This window comes from Rousettus aegyptiacus, unplaced genomic scaffold (genome assembly GCF_014176215.1).
Source record: "Rousettus aegyptiacus isolate mRouAeg1 unplaced genomic scaffold, mRouAeg1.p scaffold_m13_p_3, whole genome shotgun sequence".
Taxonomy (NCBI): Eukaryota; Metazoa; Chordata; class Mammalia; order Chiroptera; family Pteropodidae; genus Rousettus; species Rousettus aegyptiacus.
In genome coordinates, this window is record NW_023416306.1 from 154,103,286 (window position 1) to 154,125,300 (window position 22,015).

General features: G+C 50.3%; 1 protein-coding gene and 1 pseudogene across 2 annotated transcripts in view; one reads left to right on the forward strand and one right to left on the reverse strand.

Annotated features, from left to right (window-relative positions):
* ESRRB (estrogen related receptor beta) overlaps positions 1–22,015 on the forward strand; it is a 158,089-nt gene that overhangs the window by 71,952 nt on the left and 64,122 nt on the right. The window lies entirely within an intron of this gene.
* LOC118600920 lies at positions 13,221–13,338 on the reverse strand (annotated as a pseudogene).

Sequence of the window (22,015 nt, forward strand, 5' to 3'; positions counted from 1 at the left end):
AGCTTGCACCTGGCCACGATGGGAGCATTTACACCATAGAAACCGGCGTGACATCCCAGCTCTGTGACCCTGGATGAGTGGCTCGATCTCTCTGTGCCTCCGATTTCTCATCAGCGACGATCCCCTCATTGCTGTAAAGATTAAAAAATTAATCAACACAGAGCACTTAAGGCAGAGACTGGTACACAGTAAGTGCTCAATAAATTCTGGCTCTTTAGTATTTCTTACTGCTCCAGGCATCTCCCTATCCAAATTCTGTCAACACAAATGACCTGCTCAGAGTGGAATGTGAATTTTACACTTAGAGTGTAGAGTTATTGCTTTTCCCCACTGGACTGTTGTGGGGTTTAACTGTAGTAACTAAAAACAGGAAGCAGAAAACACTAATTTTCCAAGGAGAAAGGCCCATTGTGGGGTGGTATGCTAAAGCCTCTGGGTCAGGAGAGGATTGCACCCCAATTCCCAGGTGAGGACCACAACAGCCACCAACACGGCTGGACCAACGAGGCCGGCACAGGTGAAGTCAGAGCAGATGCTGAGAACAGCCCAGCTTCAAGGTGAAGGGAGGCTCTGCAGGTGGCTGTGGCGGGTCCTTAAGGTCATGTCAGGGGCCAACTCCTCCCCCTGAAAATGTTAGGGCGTGCAGCCATGCCCATGAAGCCAAGGGCCCCTCTGGCTTTGGGAGATGAGGGAACATTCCAGACCATTCCCAAGTTACCATATATACATACTGTAAACAGAGTTGGGGTTGCGTCACCTGAGCTGCAGTTGCTGGGGAGCCACAGGAAAGTGGGAGGTTGAGAGCATCTGGCTTGCAGCTCCCAGGAGAGGGCCTGAGTATGGTAGGGCCCTCAGTTCCTCTCCAGCAGGTTCCTCTGGCCCCAGCCAACGCTGGCTCCTGGCGGAGGTCTATGAGCCTGGAAACTGCTTCAGGCTCAGACCTCTGGCATCTGGAGCCCCAGACCAGTGACTCTCAGCTCCTGGCCAGCCCAGTGCACTTTCTGTGATAAGCAAACTGCGAGCCTATAGGCACCAGGTAATGGTGAGGTCTGTCCAGCTTTACCGGTGAGAAGGTGCATCTCGGCGCTGCGGTCTCCTTTTATTTTCTGAATGCCCGGTTGTAGAGAAATGCCTTTGGAAATGGCCTTGCCAAGGAGAAGGCAGCCTTGAGAATTCAACCATCCCTTCCACCTCTCCATGAGAGTTGTACCTTTACAATGGGTCTGAACCACTGGCGGGTCTGCAGGACAGAGCCAGCTGGCCACGGAGGAGCCTTTAGCAAGTGTGAGGTGAAAGCTTGGATTTATTTTGAGAACATGTGTGCATTGGGCTAACCTGCTGGCCGGCCACCTGTACTGCTGTACAGATTGTTCACTAACCAAGAGCGCCTGGTGAGGAGGCGAGTGAGGTCGGAACCTAGTTTTTCTAATCCGCACCAAGGCGCACATGGCAGGGAGGAGAGGGGGTGAGTATCTGAGGGGCTCAGGGTCCAGAGAGGGCTGAGGAGTCCAGGCCCTGACTCATCCGCTAGGAGCAGCCCCCTGACTGACACGTGCCTTGGTTCTCTCAGGCCCAGCACCTGAACGTGGAGCTTGATGGCTATCAGAAGACTTGCCGTTCTGTTTTACTGCAGTTCTTAGCGGGTCCCCCACAGCTCAGAGTAGGCATAGAGCAGGGAGGGGCACCAGGCCCTGCTTTTGCTGCTGCTGCCGCTAACTCAAGACGTCCATGGAGCAGAGACATGCTGGGACTTTGCGTTTCCAGACTTCACGGTGCCAGGTGGTGTGTGGGCAAGCTGGGGGCCCTGGCTGGCCGGGGCACGTTGGAAGAAGAGTGTCACAAAGTCCCTGGGCTCTCAGGGTCTCTGTAAGTAGGTTTTGGGGAGTACAGGAGCTTAACAACTTGAAGGAGTGCTGGAGGGGAAGGACCCACTGTGGAAACATGTGCTGGGGCGCTGGCAGGCACGATCTCTTTATCTTTACAGTGACGCCTAAGCAGAAGGTCCTATCCCCACTTTACAAGAGGAGGAACCTGAGGTCCAGAGGGGTTGAGTGACTTGTTCAGGATGGCACAGTGGATGCACTTAAAGAGCCAGAATTCAAATCCAATAGCTCAGAACTCCAGGGTCCTGGAGAACCCCCGTTTCTCTCACAGATCCTGTGGTTCCAGACCAAGCCTCCTGACACTTTTCCTGGCATATAATGTGATTCCAAGCTGAACCTCTCAGCTGATCCTGGGCTGAGGGAGGAGGAACACAGCCCCTGAGAAGGGCATGTGGCTCATGAGGCTGCCGCCATTCTCATCCCGACACAGCTGTGCAGAGGGACATGGAATCAGGTGATGTGGATGTTGGTGCCTGTGTGCTGGGCTCAGGGAAGTGCTACCTCCTGCCAAACAGGAAAGAGGAGGAGTGACGTACATGTTCCCCCCGCCCCCCAGTTCCCTGGGCGAGGTGACCCAGATGGCACTGGCCTTTGTGGAGAGGAGCTCTCTGAGAGCGGTGTGGTCTGCGTGTTCGGGCTGTGATTCAGGACTGTGGGCAGAGCCTCGGAGGGCCCCCATGCGGGTGGGTCCGAGGGGCAGGGAAGTGCCGCAGGTCATGTTCCCTGATGTGGCCGCTGGGATGCAGTGGAGACTGAGGCCTGCTCTGGTCTGTGCGGTGCTGTGGCCGGTATCGAGCAGGCTGGAGTTGGGCCTGAGGTTCCACCTCCCCTGTGTTCCCTGCGTCCTCCTAGCCCCTCGTGGGGCTGACCGGCCCAGCAGCCCCACGAGGGAACCCTGAAGGCTCGACTTGGCGCCATAGTAGGGCATCCGACCTGTCCTCCCTTGGGGCAGGGCCCCCTCAGAAGAAAAGGCTCTCCTCGCCTTGGGACGTGCCCCTAACCTGGCTCCATCAGAGGCCCCCACGTGTGGTCATGGCCAACAGCCTTACTCACCCCTCCACCCAGCACTTTCCTGTGAGAATAGTGATAGAAACGGTTACACGTGGTCTGGCAGTAGATCATTTTTTGAGGTCCGTTAATGCAGTTACCTAAAAAAAAATTTACATTTTATGACATCTCGACATTACATGAAATATCTTTATTGCAAAGAAAAAAGTTACGTGGAATCAGAGCAGTCAAAAATAAAAAATAAAAAATTAGGGACCCCCAGCAGCTAAGCCATGCCCACGGGGAGCATGGCGGTCAGGCCAGGAGTGGGTCCCCTGGGTGGAGCCCGTACAGAGGGCATGGCCGGGTGTGGGCAACGGCAGGGGTGAGTCTGCAGAGTCCTGCAGCAGGTACCAGGGCAGCGGAAGGTGCCCACATACAGCAGACACTGGAGGACTGGAATCAGAGGCCTCTCCACAGCGGGCAGGAGGACCTGGGCTGCCCAGAGGGCTCAGGCGAGGGTCTCCATAGCTGCAGTCTTTTCAGGGGCAACACTTTGGATTCCAGTTTATGCCATCGTCTCAGCTCCTGGCCACACAGGTGAGGCTAGAGACGGTGCCCGTGACAGGTCAGCTTGGCCACTCCAGGCTAAACCAGCTTCTCTCCTCCAAATCTGTAGCTCTCTGCTTTTTCTCCATCATACTTTCTTCCTACCCCTGTATTTCTGCCTGTCATCCTAGGCTTGTGTCGCTGTATTTTTCTCTTCCTGCTGCCAATGACAACAGTAATCATTGCTAATATCTGCTGAATGCCCACTATGAGCCAAGCTCATGCACGCACATCTTTTTGCCTCCTCTCTCTCTGGGACTTCTGTTCTAAAGACACTCCTGGGGACCCCTGAGGGCCCAGCATGGCTGGTATGCAGGACTTCTGCTTCCCAGAGGGAGAAGGCAGGATGCGGGGGGGCCAGGGAAGACCCAAGACGCTTATTGGCACCTGAGCCTTCATTCTACAGATAGGGAAACTGAGGGCCTGAGGAGTGAGGGCCTTGTCTACAGCTCACGAGCAGACTGAAGCCCAGGCTCCAGCCTCTTGACCCCCACCCAGCACTTTTTCAGCACTGCGTGTCTTTCTGGATATCAATTCTATTTACCCTCAGCTTTGGTAAGGGCCTCCCCTGGCCTCCTGGTTGTGAGGACCTGAACTGTGAGCCTTAGAGCTGAGTAGTGCAGTTGCCCAGCCCCACATTCCACTATCACGCTGGCCCCAGGCCAGGCCAGGTGACAAGATTGTAGGAGCCAGACTGAATCAGAGGAGGGCGGGACAGACTGACGCAAACTATTCCAATTTTTAAAAAAAAAAAAAAGTCGAAGAATTGAAAGAGCTTCAATAGATGGAAACTGGCGGGCTGAGAGATGAGCTGATCTTCCTGGCGAGGTGGCCTCCTCCTCTGCATGGTTTCTCTGCCACCTGTCCCCTGACACAGGCCTGTGACCCCAATTCGTACTTCTCTCCCTGGGCCATCTCTTTAGGCTGTTCTCTGTTCTTGTTGACTAAAGCAAAGACGCAGTAAGGAGCTCCTCTCCCAGTGAGTGTGTGGAGGGGCCGATGGGAGACGTGAGCTACATGACGGTAACGACCACATTCTCTGGTTTACACTGGCCTTCCTGGGACCTCATACCACGGCTGGCACAAAAATAAGAATGTGTGGCCTTGCTGCCAGCCCTTTGGGTTTTTCCAGGCAGCATCCCCGCTATTGAAGCCCATGCCCAAGGTCAGTCCCTAACTGCCATCCCTGACTGAGGTCCGCTTCGGGGTCGGCAGCGTGCCTGTGTGAATCAATGCAGCTGGCCCAGCTGACGAGGCTAGGGAAGCGCTTCTGGAGGAAGGCGGGAGGTCCCTCCCCGACTCAAGATTCGCACTAGATAAACCTGAGAAACAGGCAGACCCCCCGTGTGCAGTGCTGGAGAGGATGGGACCTTTGATGTCAGACTGTCTGAATTCAACAGGAAACTCTGCCCATCCGCTTGCAGTGTGGCCTTGGGCAAGTCACCTAACCACCCTGTGCCACACTCTAGCCTCATCTGAAATTTGGGGATAATAATCCTTCTTTTAGAGGGTTGCAGGAAGATTCAATAAAATGATGCTTGTAAAACGCTCACACAGGGGTACCGTCAGGACTTCACAGAGTCAGTCACTCACCAAGAATTCTTTGTAAGCCTTGCCGTGGGCATTTGCAAGTTCATTTTAGAGTATTACTGAATCGTAAGTTTATTATGTTTTTCCCCCCCAACTAATGGAGAATAAAGGTACCAAGATTATGATACGGTGAATCAAATATTTTGGCATTAAAAAGAGGCCTTTATAGATTTATCTGGACTGATACCGAAATACAGGCAACACAAAGTCTAGTGGGAAAGAGCAGGCGGCTGGACAGCATATACAGTAAAATCACACTGATGCTCTTTAAGTTTTAAATGTCGGACATATGCTTTGGAAACTTCTGGAAGAAGACACAAAAAGGTGTCATTTGAGTCATTTCTGGGAAATTTGCTTCATAATCCTGGAATTGGGAGAGATTGTTGCTTTTTACTTTACTTTTTTGATCGTATGAGTGTGTGTTCTACAATGAACACGATGTTAGTTGAAAAGTTAAGGGAGCCAAAGCCTGCAAGCAAACTAACAAACCCTCCTAACCAAAACATTGGGATAAACCCGAGTCCTTCTGCAAACTTGGAATCGTGTTCGTGACAGACCGACTTCTAGAAACGGGGTTCTGTCCTTGCCCCGCATCCCTGCCACCTGCTCCTCCTTGTCTCCTGCGGTGCAGTTCTCACCAAGCCCAGCGGCACCTCTGCTAGCAGCAGCGACAAAGACAACCCCGGACGGGGGCCTCAGCCCGCAGGCCGGGCTCCCCGTGGCAGCGCTGACAGTGGATGATGCAGCCCAGCTGGGCTCTGGCCGCGTCGGCGAGGGCCGGCCTCTCACCAGCGTCTTTCTACACCTCACGCCTCACAGAGCCAGGCCGAGGGAGTCACTGGAGGATCGTGACTGGACGAGTGGGTGGCTGCCCCCCTGCGTAGGAAGCCATTAATCTTGTGTCTCCACGGCCTCTCCTCCTCCACCCCAGCCGCTCTGGCACAGACTGACTTGGGAAAGGACGTGAAAGGGGGCTCTGGGCTTCTCTCCATGGTGGACCATGACCCCGGAAAATACCATCTGGCTCTTCTGTGTGTCTTCTGACACCCATTCCCCAGGTCTGGACACATCAAAGAGACCTGTGTCTGGTGACGTTTCTCATTGTTATTCCTTTGGCAGGGCGCTCGGATTCAAGGTCACAGGCAGACTCTTGCCTCCAGAGACTGCCTGTGAGACCTAGGGCTTCCCATCCTGTGGCCGCCTTGGGAGGGGGCTTGCAGAGGGGGACCGGGACCACCGCTAGGGCAAGGCCCTCCTCCCTGCACCGGACAGCCCAGTCCTGCAGGGCCGGGCCAGGCCGCAGAACTTGCCGGCACTGCCAGCTCCGCATTTCCTTCCCTGCGGTCTGATTCTTCCCACACAGCACGGCCACCGGCCACCGCGCCAATACCTGATCTGGGGCATCAGCGAATGTGCGCAGTTTGACCTTGGCCTTAGCAATCACTGCTTTAGTCGCAGATCTGTATTTTCTTTAAGAAGGCGAGATTGCTGGCTTTACAGTAACACCGAAATAGAATTATTTGGGGTAAAGTTATTTCGTGCCAAGTAGGGGGCCTTTGACTTGCCTGGATGTTTGGTAATTAGAAGTGGACTACCTTCTGAGCAGTGAGGCCTCCATCGCTAGAGGTATGTAAGTAGAAAGGGGACCTGATTGGAATGTTGCAGAGGATACATCGACTGGCAGGAGAGTGAGCTCTCTGTCGTACATTGTCCCCCTTTAGGAAAAACTCCTTTATTTCGCATCAGTGAGGGGCAGGTGGTGAGCTTGTGCGAGGCCACATTGGACATCATCTCATTTTTTTCCTCCTGATCTTTCCAACGTGGGGCAGTGCCTCCTGAGCCAGCTCGCACTTGTTGGAAAGTTGGTTCAGTAATTCTAATAGCTAACACCTATCTGCGTGCTTACTCTCTGCCAGACACAGCACCGCACGCTTTTCCCTATTTTTCTTCGAGTCTCAACTGTACTGCAAAGTGAGTGCATATATTCTCCTCATTTTACAGCTGAGAAGATGGGGGCTCAGAGAGGTCGACGAGCACCTCCAAAGTCACAGAGCTAATAAAAGGCGAAGCTGAGATTTCAACTCAGATCCATCCGCCTCTAGAGTCCACTATGCAGGATACCCTTGCGGATGATAAATGATTCCCCTTGTATACCTTCCTCTCTTTGTTGGAAATTGTTTACTTCTCCTTTTGGGGGGGGGGAGGGCGTCACTTTTTATGTCACTAGGGTTCCAAGGCAGTCAAGACACTGCGTGGGTTCTGCTTGGCCGCTTCCTGCCTCGGCAGGCCCAGTGGGTGGGAGGCGGGCATGGCTGCGGGGGAAGAGGCCAGAAGCACCACCCTGGCCAGTAAGGGGGCGTTTACCTGCTGAAGGCGCCAGGGAGTGTCTAGCATCTCGTTCAGAGGCACCAGAGGCACCTGCTCATCAAATTCTCACAACTGCCCTCTGAGGTGGGAGCTGTCCTGCCCCTTGTTGTGCAAACATTGAAACCGAGGCCGAGAGAGGCTGCGTGGTGGTTCAGCTAGTGGCCAGTGGGGTCTGATTAAATTCGGGGTCTACCCGACTCCTAAACTTAATCTCATCACTGCCTGCCTATATTTCATACGGTTCGGCCTCTGACGTTTAATTGAGAAAACTTAGAGGGAACAGACAGGATGTAGCTGCAGAGGTGGGTTAGGGATTATTTTAATCCTCATTTTCCAGATGGAGACCTGAGGGCCTAGAATGTCTTGTTGCAGTCAGAAGTTGGGGACCGAAGTTACCACCAGACCCAACGTGTCCCCTGCCTCCAGTCTGCCTTCTTTATATACAGATGGGTCCAAACCACAGATGCTGCTCATTTGGGAGGAAAGGGTCATGTGGCTGTGTGCAAGGGGGAGGAGACTGGGCGGATGATTCCCAGGAAGCTCCCTGGGGTGGAGTCTGAGGCCCTAGAGTGGCTGAGGGACTTTAAGTCACTTGGCCTCTGAGCCTCCATTTGCTCATCTGCATAATGGGGATAATAGCACCCAGCTCAATAGCACATGTGACAGTTAAGTCTCCAACAACGGTGAGACTGGCTTCTTGGGAGTCATGTTCTAGCTGCGCCTCCATCCCTCACTCCTCCTTGGAAGGCCGTCAGAGTCCGTACCATCTCTGAATATGCTCACTGGTGGCAAATCTTCTTCTCTTGCGGTGGATTTAATTTTTAAGGCAGCCAAGGTCGTTTGGAGGCAAGTGTAGGGAATAAGCTGGGTGACAGAGCTGAGCAAAGCGATTTCTGATTACAAAGAAAAATGTGACTCTGTTTCTCAGATAATCTGGCTGTAAAGGCAATTCCCAAGAGGAGCCCCAAAAATGCATCGACCAAAGACAGCATCACTGGGAACTCAGAAGAGATGCCCAAGGTGACCACACTGAAAGGAACAGCATTCACCAGGGTATATAAATATCGGTTGGTCACAGTTGTTCTCCTGACTTCACAGTCACACCTCGCTGCTCCTGACCGGCTGCCACCACTTCATGGAGCAAACCTGGTAGGAAGTCATGCAGGTATCAAGGAGGATGTGGGTAACCGTGGCAGCCATGGGTCAGCCTCAGTCCCTGCTCCGTGCGGAATAAATAATGGCCGAGCAAGATGCCTATGACTTTCTCGTCTTACCAGCCAAACCTACAAATTACCCAGCAGAACCCACCCTGCTTTGGCCAGGAGGGCCAAATGAGCCAGAGCTCTCTAGGGTCTAGCCAGAGGCTGAAGGGAAGGGAGATAACCCTTCCCCCACCCCTCACCCACCTCGATCCCAGTACATCATTTGTTCTTGAGAATTAACCGTGACAGTGGAAGCTCTAAAAGTGGGCAGTTAATTTTCCTTTTCTTGTACTGCCATCCCCTGGCATTTTGCTTCTAGGAGAACTGGAGAAACCGTTCTAAGAAAGGTAGAGATTTAGAATAAGTTTAGAATAAGGAGATAGCAAATCAAGAATGTAATTGGAGGAGATGCATGGAGGTAGAGAACTCTAAATAGTGGCAAATGGACCTCAAATGCCAGTCTGAAGATGGTTAGAGATTAGAACAAAATGGGGTAAGTAAGAGAGATACCATGAGCCTTTCAAAAAACTCACTTCAAGTGGAAGGCTGTCCTTTTTTCTTATATTATGATCTTCCTCATTTAGGGTGTTAAAATGGCTTTCTTTTATGAAATGATGGTTATACTAAGTTCTTTTTTTTTTTTTTTTAAATGTTCCCATTTGATAAAATAGTCAACCTTGTATTGGTTCCCAAATTTGGTGGTCATGGAGTGGAGTGGGGTTTAGCCTGTGAGATTGAAAGATGGGGAACCACTGGCCTAGAACCCAGAAATCAGGTGTCCTCAAGTCAAATAGGTTCCTTTACTGCAAAACTTCTCAGAACCTTTAATACACTAACTTGTACCGGAAGCTCTAAGACAGGGCTGTTGTATACAGAGTCTCCCACATTCGTTGGACCACTGGTTAATTTTGTGTCAACTGGACTGGGCCACCAGGTGCCCGGACATTTAGCCAAACATTGTTCTGGCTGTGTCTGTGAGGTCGACCACAGGCCCTGTAGGGGCTCTGAGGATAGAACCTGCAGACACAGGAAACAAGTGTTCCCACGCGCTGTCCTTCACCGGGAGGCTCCTGTGGGTGGCGCTCGTCTGCTCCTCCATGGAGCTCTGCTCTGCTGCTCTTAGAAGGCAGCTGGTTCGAAGACGCGGAGAGAGCACATTCCTACTCTGCTTTGGCGAGGACCTCAGAGCGCCATCATCCTCACCCTCCCTGGAGGTCTGGCCTCCTGCAGGGAGTGGCATGTCTGAGAAGAAAGGCTCCTGTCACCCTTTGTCGTGAAAGCAGTTCAGGGCCAGGCCACTGTTGAGGCCAGCGCAGCCCCAGAGGTGCACGTGGGAGGATTGTGAGAAAAGCGCTGAACTCCTTGTGTCATAGAAGGGAACAAAAAAGGGGAATGAAACAGACTGGGAATTGTCGCGCGTGAACGAGCATGCCTTCTGAATCCCCATTCCTGCCTTTTCAGCCTGGAAGACTTCAGATTAAAGAGATCTTGATGAATGGGGACCACAGTGATACACTACTTCATAGAGCACCCCCGAGTCTAAGCTGCCTTGGCCCCAGAGCAGAGGCCCACGGCTCTCTTAGATTCTGACCCTCAACTGCAAGTTCCTTGGTATTGAATGACTGTAAGATGTTCACGGGGGGTGCGGTTGTATTAGTCAGAGTTCTCCAGAGAAACAGAATGGATAAGGTGTGTGTGTGTACATACGTGTGTGGGTACATGTATATATATGTATGCACACATACACACACACACATATAAAGAGATTTTAAAAAATTGGCTCCCACAATTATGCATGTGGACAAGTCGTATCTGCAGGGTGGGTTAGCAAGTCTAAAGGCCTGAGAACCAGGAGAGTCGGTTGTGTAGTGCAGTTCTAATCTGAAGGCCAGCAGGCTTGAGACCCAGGAAGAGCTGATGTTCCAGTTTGAGTCCAAAGGTAGGAAAAAGCTGATGTCCCAATCGGAGGCAGTCAGGCAGGAGGAATCCTCTGTTGCTTGGGAGCAGGTCAACCTTTTTGTTCTATGCAGGCCTTCAACTGATTGGATGCAGCCCACCCACATTAGGGAGAAAAATCTACTTTATTCAGTCTTCAAATTTAAATGTTATTCTCATTCAAAAACACTCTCAGACACAGCCAAAACGATGTTTGGTCAAACGTCCAGGCACCTGGTGGCCCAATCTAGTTGACATGTAAAATTAACCGGTGGCCCAACGAATGTGGGAGACTGTATACAACAGCCCTATCTTAGACCTTTCAGTACATGTTACCTATTAAAGGTTCTAAAAAGTTTTGCAGTAAAGAAACCTATTTGACTTGTTCACCCAAGTGTTTCCCTTATTTATTTATTTTTTTCGGCAATGGTACTTTTTATTGTTTGTTTGTTTTATTATTTATCTTTTTGCAGAGGGGGTGTGGGGAAGGGGCAGGATACCTGTTTCAATCCCATGGGACGGGATTCTATGGCCCACACATTGGGAAACACTGCCCTGGAGACAAGCGAGGCCTCACTGGTCCTGAGAACTTTCTCTGCCATAACCTCCATCCCTGAGGATGCTCAATTTTGGCTTCTTGGGCCTCTTCTCCCTGCTCTCTGCTGGGCTGCACTTGCTGCAAAAAGGTGGCCTGTCCATGATTGGGACTAAGGTGGATGTGGAAGCTTCCGTGCACTGTCCTGGTCAAACTGCATCCAAAAGCAAAAAAACTTGAGAAAGAACTTTCAGAGAGTGGTTTGGTTTGTTTCATTTTTCAAGAGCGAGAGAGAGTTCTTAGTTAGGCTGCATTTACCAGGTGATTACTTATTTCTGGCTTGGTGCTAAGCACTTTATATGCATGATCACCAGCCACCTGTTGAGTTAGGAACTGGCATCTCATTTTACAGAAATATGAACAGAGTTTCCATGACTTTCTAGCGAGTAGGAAGTTGGGATTTGAACCCAGGCCTATGTGCTCCAGAACCATGCCCTTTACCAGCCTGGTTCCCACTGTGAGGCTGGGAACCCCTCAGGGGCAAAGGAAGCAGAGGCCTCACCAGGATTGTAGTTTGAAATCAAACAGTTTATCCAAAAGTCATTAACTGACAAGGTGTCTTTTGATGGCAAAAGGGAAAATTGGAGAGGTTGAGGAATGGGAGGAAGCATAATGCCAGTTAGGGAAGAGAGACTTTGCGTGTTTGTGAAATGTGCTCATGTTCCAGAAGGAAAGGCAGAAAAACATGCGCTTAGGATGTCCTGGGCCATTGTCTGCCTTGCTGGTGGCAGAGGGACCCTGCTTAGCTCGGTTTCACTTGATGCACAAATGGCCTAGTGACCTCAGAGGCGCCATCCCTGAGAGCACTAGATGAACAGACGTGGTAAAGACAGTAGGAGCCTGCTAATTGGGAGGAGGACTTCTGGTCCAGTAATTGGCGTGACTTGGAGAAGTCTGAGTGCTCTCAAATATCTGGTGTGCTGTCTGCCTATCCGCTAAGCGAGCAAGGTTGCTGCATCCAATTTTGCATGAGGATGTTCCAGAGGAAGAGTAGTGTGTGTGTGTGTGTGTGTGTGTGTGTGCGCGCGCGCGCGCGTGTGCACAAGCACGTGTGACTGTGTCTGCTGTCAGGGGCCACGTCCTTGCCACAGGGAAGCCCTTGAGCACTGTGTCTAGAGGGTGAGGTGAACTGCCTTATAGGTTTCCTTGTGAAGCAGTTTGGGAGCTTCTCCTTGGACTCTGGGTTCATGTGCATGATCAAAAGAGTGTGCCTGGCAATTGTTCCTAGTGAACCTGGGGGTGAGGCATCGGTGAACACCCACAGACAGGAGAGGGAAATGGACAAAGCCGAGACTCTTCAAGTGCCTGCTGTGGTTGGGTTTGTCAACCACCGCTCCTCTGCCAAGCCTTCCCTCTGCATCACTGTGTCACTATGACCTTGGTGGGGAACTGCCTAACTCTGATTTCCTGTGCTCAAGCCCAGCCCTGGCCTTTGGTTGGCATCATATTCCACCCAGTGCTTGTTAGCTGCCTGGGGGAGCATCTTTTCAGGAGGCCGAACTCCTCCCCTGTGATGGATGGACTGGCCTCTTCAGGGCCTGGCCCTGCTCCTGGGTGTACAGGTGGAGTGGGACAGAACGGCTATGCCCTGCCTCACAGATCACCCCTTGCTGGGCAGACCCCTCATTCTGTCCACAGCATTGGCCCTTGGGCTCCATTGCTGCTTCTCACTCAAGGCCCAGGGGCCTTGATCCTGGGGCACTGGGCACTGAGCCTGGTTTGGAGCCGCTGGCCTGCTCTGCTCTCATAGCTTAGCATAGAGCCATGCAAGCTCTCAGCCAAAGCTGTTTTAAGATCTTCACAAATCCATTTCATAACATATGTATTATGCACCTCATTAATATAATTTTTATTGTAAAAATTATTTGGAAGGATTAAAAACTATTTGAAATTTTGTGGATATGAATAACTTATTGAATTTAAAATAGGCTCTGGTTTCTTGGAAATCATCAAACTAACTCAGAAATTCCTTTTTTTTTTTTAGGCGAGGCAACCCTTGGTTGACCTCAAAGATTGCAAGGACCTTGTCAGCTTATAATCCCTTATTTTTTATACCTATAGCACCTGGTCTTCCTAGGTGGTCTCCCATCCAAGTACTAACCAGGCCCAACCTGCTTAGCTTTTGAGATCAGACAGAATTGGGCTTGTTCAGGGTGGCATGGCTGTAGACCAGAAATTCTTTCTAAAAAAAATCTACCCTATTAATTATCTTTAGATGTGATGAAATGTCGATGAATATACTACAAACGAAGCAAGTTGACATCGTGTTATACTTTGTGGACATTTGATTAAACACTAATTTTTTTTTTTTTGATTTTGCATTTGTCCTTTTCATATTTGGGGATTAATTTTATTTTGCATATTTCAGACATGTAAGGGTCTTTGGAAAAATTCCCTGGCCAGAGGCTCTGTGTATTTAGAACTGAGCAGACGAACCAACCGTGCTCCAGCCCTGGGAGTTGCAGGGTAGAGAAAAAGCAGGAGGATGGGCTGGGGGAGAAGGAGGTTTTGGCTGGAAAAGTCCCGGGTCGCCGAGAGCCAGCTGGCATGGTAGGTGGGGCTGGGGCTAGGAGTCGGGGCTAGGTTCTGGACTTTTCTCTGAAGTTTAGTTAACTTAATCTGTAAAAGGGCTTTTGAGCTCTTTTTGCTCCCACCCTCTCTTCATCCAAGACTCAAATGCCATCTTAGTTAAAATGGCACCTCATTTTTTACTATGTGATGTAGTGTTAACAAACCATTAATATCATGAAGACAAGTAAAGCAGAAAAAGGGGGGTAGGGAGTGTCCCGTCATATATTAGTTTGTTTGCTTGCCTGTGATCTGCCTGGACCCGCTTCCTGAGAGCCAAGATTGTGTTTCATTCACCGCAGGTTCTCCATCACCTAGAACAGTGTCTGGCACCTAGTTAACTCCTCACAGTAATTATTGGCTCCACGAATGAGGGAATGAATGAATCTTTGCCCCGCCTTCCTTTAGTGGCTGTTGGGAGAATCAAGTGAGAAGAGATGTGCTCTTCAAATAATTAACTAGTATGTCAGTGGCCCAGGAGTCAGGACACATTTTCTGCTTGCAGAGGGCTTTCCAAATGTTTACTGTGTTGCTCACAGAATAGCAGCTCTCAAACGTCCATCTGAGTAACAGTCACTTGCAGAGCATGTTAAAGTGCAGGTCGATGCCCACGGCAGAGCCTGGGCATCAAATTTCACAAACCCTCTGAGTAGTACTGATGCTACTGGTCCTCAGACTGTTCTGGGAGAAGGCCTCACCAAGAACTCCTAACTTTCACTGCATTTTTCAGAGAGGACATAAACCAAGAACCCATGGGCTGTCTGTCTCAAGCTGGGATGCAGCGTAGCCCAGGAGCCCATTGTTCCGAAGTTGGTGGGAGGGTGAGGGTCCGGGGCTGCCCCACTCCGAGCTGAGGGCCTAAGAGCCAGCACTGAGCAGAGCAACCACTGTGACTCTGGTTTTGGCACCCCTCGATGCTGGAGTTCTAGTTTTCCCATCTCTTTTTTTTAGATGAGAAGATTGGGGAGCTTTGGGGCGCAGAGGCTGTTCAGTGCACACGTGGGGTTCTGCAGGGCCATGTAGCCCGGTTCACACTCAGCCTGCAGCCCTTGTTGCTGAGCGTTGATGGGGGCAGGAGTAGGTCTGGGTGCGTCCGGGAGAGCAGGGAAACCACATTACTGCCTGATGACCTTGGAACCGAGCACTGAGTTGCTGGCATTGGAGGCTGAGCAGCCTGAAGCCAGGAAGCCAAAAGTGGATAGAGGTGGCCCATTTGCTACCTTACCCAAAGCATGACGGATCCCCCCAGCCCGATCTGCTTGTGCTTAGAGGCCTGCGAATTCTTTTGGTGTGACCCCTGCCTAGGTGGCTATTGACACTGGACTACAGGTTCCAGCTACCCAACCTTTTGACAGACATCAAGCAACACACCATGTCAGGTCACATATGCACTGGCGCTCTGTGAGGACAGGGGATCGGGCTGCAGTCGCTTACATGCAGAGCAGATTCGGGACTCTGAGTCACCAGGAGATCTGAAGGGCCATCAGGCCTCGGCCTAAAAAAGCGCGCAATAAACCAGGTTTGCAGTTGCCACAGGTCAACTGTCCCCAGTCATTGATTCTTTCTTTTGTTCATTCCACACAAATTTATTAAGCATGTTCTATGAGGACACGATGAATAAGATGGTCTCTGTCCTCAAGGGACTTAACTGATAGATGATGCCCCTAAACCCAGGAAGTACATAGAGCACCCCCAAGGCACAGTGCCGGCACACAGCAGGCACCCAGTTAATTTCTGTCGAATGAGCAGGGTGCTGGGGGAGCACTGAGGAGAGAGTAACTGGCCAGGCAGGGCTTCTTCAAGAAGGAAGAGGGAAAAGGCATTTCAAATTAAAGGTGTGAAGTCATCAAATATTTGGAGAATAACAAAAAAAATTGGTGTGAGCCAGCAGTGTAGAGAAGAGCTCATGTTTATTGGAGGCTTAGTTCTAAGCCGGCGATGTTCTCCTTACCCCTTTAGGATGGATCCTGTTAGGTGCCTATCTTACAGTTGCATAGCCTCAGGCTACTTAATGCTCCAGGCCATGCAGGTAGTAAGTGGCAGAGCCGGGTGTTAAAACACTCACCAGCTGGTACTACACCAGTCTGAGTCTCAACAGCTCCATCTGTAAAATGAGACACTCAAGCTTCCCTTGCAGGTTCCTTGGAGGGATTAAGAAAGCTGTGCATGCGCTCACGTGGAAAATCTGTGAAAAGATTCCACAGTCCACAGGGAGCTTGGTAATGGTGTTTGTCTTTGGGAAGGCTGTCTTTGGAAAGGATAACATACCAGTCGCTGGATCACTTATTGGCGGGGAGAAGTTAAATGACAAGGAAACTTAAGGGGAAGGAGTTGGATGGGGGTTTAGTTTGAGAGGAGGAGGCGAAGCTGGAGTTCCTGGAGCAGGGATGGCATTTGCCTGTAGTGGACACTCTCCCTCGGCCCCCACCCCTCTCTCTTTGAGGGGAAGGACACTGTGGCGACAGGCTTCCTCCTTAATACAACATGTACATTTTATCTCTGCAGACTTCTTGCAGACTTGGTTTACAGATCTCAGCTCAATACCATTAGTGTATATCTGCAGAGGGCCCTTTATAAAATTGATTAGAAAGTGGGCTTTTGCATGTGGGGTGGGGGGTGGGGGTGGGACCTAATCGGATTTGAGCACTAGATGGGATCTCATCTTCTGCTTCTGGCAACTGGCTTGGGAACCTCCCTGGGAGCCAGGGCCCCTAATTTGGTTTGCGAATACATTAGCCAAACAAGCTGAGGGGGCTTCTTTGGGGAGAGAGTTTTCAGAGGATGGGATGGGAGATGGTGGGAAGGCTGAGGAAGTGAAGAAGGGGTTGCTTCATGCACAGGTCCTGGGCGTGAGCTGTACCTAAGATCTCCAGGGGTGTGCCTTTCGATGGTTCCCCTTTCTTCAAGAAGGAAGCAGACCTTTCAGGGCACTTATTTTATTACCTGCCATTTATGGAGCGCCTGTATGTATATTTTTTTCATTTTTCAGCCTTAAAATTTATAATATTCTCATATATAATAAAAAAAAGCCAAACAGTACCAGACTGTAGATAACCGTCGTGCATTATCCCTTCTTTCTCTCCTAATCCCTGGTCCCCTAGACGGACTCCCCAAAGTAAACGCTGTTACCAAGTTTGCTGTGGCTCTTGTATCTTTGCACAGATTTTTCCTGTGCATTCGTGCACAGCTGTCTTAGTCCCTCCAAGAAACCTGCAAGGGAACCCTCGGTGTCCCCTTTTACAGATGGAGAAATTTTGCTTTAGATTGTTTAAGTGCCAATTGGTAGGTGGAAAGGCCAGTATCCAAATTGTCGATGGTCCGGCCTTAAATCCTGGGGTCTTTCCACAGAATCGTGTGTCCTTCCTGAAAAGAGAGGGAGCTGCTCAAAGCTAAACAAAAGGCACTTGGATTTTTACCTCTCCAGCTCTTTTTTGGGTCCATTCACATGCTATCACTTTGTCCTCTTATACCCAAGCATCCTCGAAACAGAATGGGACCTTCCAAGGGCATCTTTGTATAGAGCCTCCTTCAAGTCAACAGTCCTTCAGGAGAGTCCTTGCTCACTTTATCAGGGTCTGACAGGCGACCTCTTTCTGCCCACTTCTCTACCAGGCACTCGTAGAGGGTGGAGGGTGGGGGAGGGTGCCCGTGGCTATGCGTGCTTCAAAATAAGAGTGGCATCAGAACCTAGGGTCAGCTTCATTACAGATTATAATAGTGCCACCCTCATAAGGTTCTTGGGATGTCTGAATGATATGATGTCCTGGCACCTGGCTCATGGCAAACTCTCAGTATTAGCCATTATCAGTATTACTAGCAAGATAACCTTTAAGACATTACTCATCCACTCTGTGCATGTTAAGTCAACCAGAATATAAGAAAAATATTGTTCTTATATTATTACACTATTATTTAATATCTAATAGTATTTAAAATGCAATACTATTGACATAATAAAATTATATCATTTTAAATAGAATTAGTGAAATGCCAGGCATTTAAGAGACACTCAGTAAATGTGACTTCCCATTATTGTTCCCTCTACCAGCGTTAAGTCAAGATCCTGGTCCTCTTTGGTCCTCATTCTGAATTTAATTTCTGTAAAGTGAACCAGTTTCAATTCCCACTCAATACATTAGTTGAGCACCTGCTGTTTACTCCACACTGTGCCGTGTGCTAGAGGCACGAAGGCTAATACAGACTGTGGACCTGCCAGTCTAGAATAGTCTAAGCTGTTCTGGGGAGGAGGTCGGGGAGTGCCTGTGGGGTAAAGGGACAGACTCACTGACTTCATGCTCTCCGGTACCTCTGTGTGGGGCTACCTCCCTTTCTCGTTGCTCGGTGTTTGGATGCTGTGGGACAACCTGGCCGACGTGGCTTAAGTCTCGTGGAAATCAGAATGGCCCAGCCCCTTTCTTCTTCCCATCGGCCTCTCCCCATCACCAAGTACCCCAGACCTGACTGCCACCACTGCCGGAAGCCTGGGGCTTGGCTCGTTCGCAGGACTGCAGGGACACACGGATCTGGGGGCCCCCATCCCTCCTACTCCTCTCAGTGCTCCTACCCGGGACTGCAGCCTGTCCCAGGACCCCTCCCCATGTGAGCTATATACCTTTCCGCCAGTTCTTCATCCTAACCCATTCTCTTCCCACAAGGAAGGTTTTGTAGGGACCAGAATACCTCAGCCCCAGCACTATACTGTAAACCCCAGAATTACGTAACAGCTGGATTAAGGGGTGATTATTAACTTTGCTTAAGGATTTTCCGTTTACACAAGGATTAGCTGCGGGGGTTCCTTTAAATAGCTAGCTTTGCTAATGCATTTGTATCGCAGAGACAAGGTAGATGGGAGGAAAGGGTGGGGGGCGGTCCTGTGAGGCAGATGGCGGGAGTTCTAAGCCGCCTGTGCAGTGGTCATTTTGCCTCTTGGAGCCTCAGTTTCCTTGTTGGCGACGGTGAGCAGCGGCCGCCCCGCCCAGCCCCTGTGCCAGCACTGTGAACGCAGCGTGTAACTGGCTGCCCGGCACATCTAAGCCTGTGGCGGCTCCGACCCCAGGGCTTTGCACATCTGGTGAGGCAGCCCCTCGCTGCGTGGTGCGTGGTGTGATGCAGCCGGCCCCGCAGAGATTCCAGTCCCAAACCCCCAAATTCAGCACTTAGGGATTTTCCAGAACGTCCCCCCACCCCACCCCACACCCCTGCCTCAGCTCACCTCTCCATCCCGCTCTCCTGCCGTCCCTCACTTGTCATCTTCCAGTCCCCGCCCTCTGATGCACACTCCCGTCTCAGCCCCAGGTACCCGCTTCCCCGGATGTGTACAGTTTCCCACCTCTGTGATCTGCGCAGCTGGTCCGGCTGCCATTCCACACCCTCTCCCCTTATTGCCCTGGCTAACACCGTATTTGTCCTTCAAGACAGTCCAGACAACTCCTCCTCCAGGAAGTCTTCCCTGACACTCTTCTCTCAGCTTCAGGAATCCTGTGAATATGCACGTGTGACTCTATTGTCGCACTTGGATACTTCATTGTTCGCTTATTTATTTGTATCTGCCCTGAGCTGCTGAGAATAGGGACAAGGTCTCTGTTGTGTTGGACTCAGTAAATGTATGGCAAACGAAATTAAATAAATGTGTATTAACTACTTTTTATATGAAGTAAATGTGCTTCCTCCCCAGACACGCAGAGCACCCCACCTCCCAGGAAGCATACGGCACGTCCTTCAGGGCAAAACCCTGGTGTTAGACCACAGGAACCCAACCAAATCCTGGCTGTACCCCAGCCGTGGGGCCAAATGTGTTTGCCCCTTGGTGTCCCCATCTATAAAGTGGGATCATAATAGTTTTGACCATTTAGGGTTGCTGCGAAGACAAAGCGAGTTAATATGCGTGCTGCGTGTACGACAGAGTGTGGACATAGTCCTGTGGTGGGGGGTGGATTTTTTTCCAGGGCCCTGGAATTCTGTCCCTGTGGGTCCTCCCAGGTCCCCAGGGTTCCCAGGTTGCTGAACCAGCTGTTTCTCTCTCTCCCCTCACTCCAAGGAACTTTCTCGCTTCCCTACCCACCCCAACCAGTCAGCACAGAAATAATCCAATTTTACTTGATTATTAGTCATTACTTTCTGCTGCCGCTTTTGTTTATTACTTTTTTAAGCATTCTAGATTTAATTGAGTTGATTGATTAGCACAATCGCTGATTGGAAGGCGATACTCTGTAACCTCTCCTCCCCCCAGCCCGTACCTTCCTTCCCCCAGAGACACTCAGGGCTGGCTGCTGGGGCCAGGGCTCAGCCCTCCCCAGCCTTCCTGCCCCAGAGGTGCAGTGGTATGGCTGGGTGGGAGCCAGGTGTCTGGACCTGGGGCAAGTTCCTTATCCTCCCTGAGCCTGAGGACCTTCACCTGGAAAAAGGGAATTGAACTAAATGAGCCTTCTGATCACTTCCCACCACAAATTCTTTGAAAACTCTACATCTAAGCTCCACCAGCCCTGCACTGATCTGTGAATCATTCATTCATTCATCATCACTCAGAGGCCGCTCTGTGCCCCACACTTAGCCGGGTTGTGTAGGATGCAGACATGAGCGAGACAAGGGCCCTGTCTTCTAGGAGGTAGAGGAGGGGGCTGATAAGCAGCAGTCTAGTGTTTATAATTTACATGTGTTCTAAGCTCAACAGGGTTTCGGAGGGGAGCCCTTAACTCTGGAACGTTGTGGAGGGAATGACATTTGGGTTTAGTCCAAAACAAAAACAAAACTGAACGAACCGTGGAGGAGGAAGTGACTTTTACAGACGTCAGCCCTACATGCCCTACTGTGCTAAGCACTTTCTTCTCATTTTCTTTTTAATTCTCACAGCAACCCTTTAAATAAGGGAGTGGGATATCAGTTTTGCAGACGAAACACTTGCAGCTTGGGCAAGGTAAGAGGCTTGCCTAAGTTTCCACAGCAAGCGAGTAGGAGAGATGGACGTTGAAATGGGGGCTCGACGATGTCAAAGTGTGCCCGCCCTCTTCATACAGTTCCAAACCACATTACAGTATTAAATAATTTGAGAAAGGTTTAAAAAAAAGTTCAGTTAATTACCCAAATATCACTTCTCTTTTCATTTTTGCACACTCTCTTCCATAGGATTCATCTTACAGCGTGTATATACGTAGCCAGTGCAAATGGCCTTGGTGCGCGTGGGGCGGGGTACGGAGGCCAGGGTGGCTGGGGCGTGGGGAGAAGGGTGGCAGGTGAAGTTAGGCAGGGAGCCAGGGCGGGGTACAGAGGGCTCTGCAGACTGTCTTAGGGGCTGGATTTGATTTCCAACACATTTTTCCATTTTCTTCTGATTCCTACCGTTTCAACAATTCCTTCAACCCAGCAGATATGGCATAATTGAACAACATCGAGGCTGTTTTCAGCAGCATTTGTGCATGTGTATGTGTGTGGACATACGTGCATTTGAAGTGAATACTGCAGGTCACATTTCAAGCACGTGGCTTTTTGCTTTTGATGAAGCATCTTAGGTGAAATCCATAGGAGTGAGATAACTGGTTCAAAGTGTTTGAATATCTGTAAGGCTCTGGACCCGTAAGGCCACATTGTGACTGCGGTGGAGAGAGAGGAGAAGGCCTTCTGGGCAGGGCAGCTGCATGTGCAAATGAGCCTGGCTAGGGCGGCGCAGGCCTTATCTGGAGGCCTCTGGCCCTGAAGGAGGAGGCGGTGGTCGGGAAGTAAATACCTCCTCACGACGGGACGGCATGTGAGTCACAGGCTCCTCATCTTCTCTTCTGAAGGCAAAGTTGGAGCTTTTACATTTTTTTGGTTTAAATCTTTTTTTAATTAAAATAGGTTTGCATTTACAGAAAAAGCAAAGATAGTGCAGATAGTTTCATATACCTCTGTCCGATGTTTCTTTTAACTTCTCATATTACCAGGGTTCATTTGTCACAGTGAAGAAAGTGATGTCGGTACATTACTACTAACCAAACCCTGTACTTTATTCAGATTTCGTCCATTTTTCCACTGACGTCCTTTTTCTCCTTTAGGATCCACAATTCTGTACTGCGTTTAGTTGCCATGTCTCTTTAATCTCCTCTTGTCTGTGACAGTTTCTCAGACTTTCCTTCGTTTATGACCTTGACGGTTTTGAGGCATGCTGGCCAGGTAGTTTGCTTTTGCATTTTTGAACTATTTTTATTTAGAATTGTGATGTTGAGAGGCTGTGAAATGTTGAGGTCAAGCTCAGAACTCGGCAGTTGGAGGGGGGCCTGGATTTAAATCCTGGTTCTGCCCCAGAC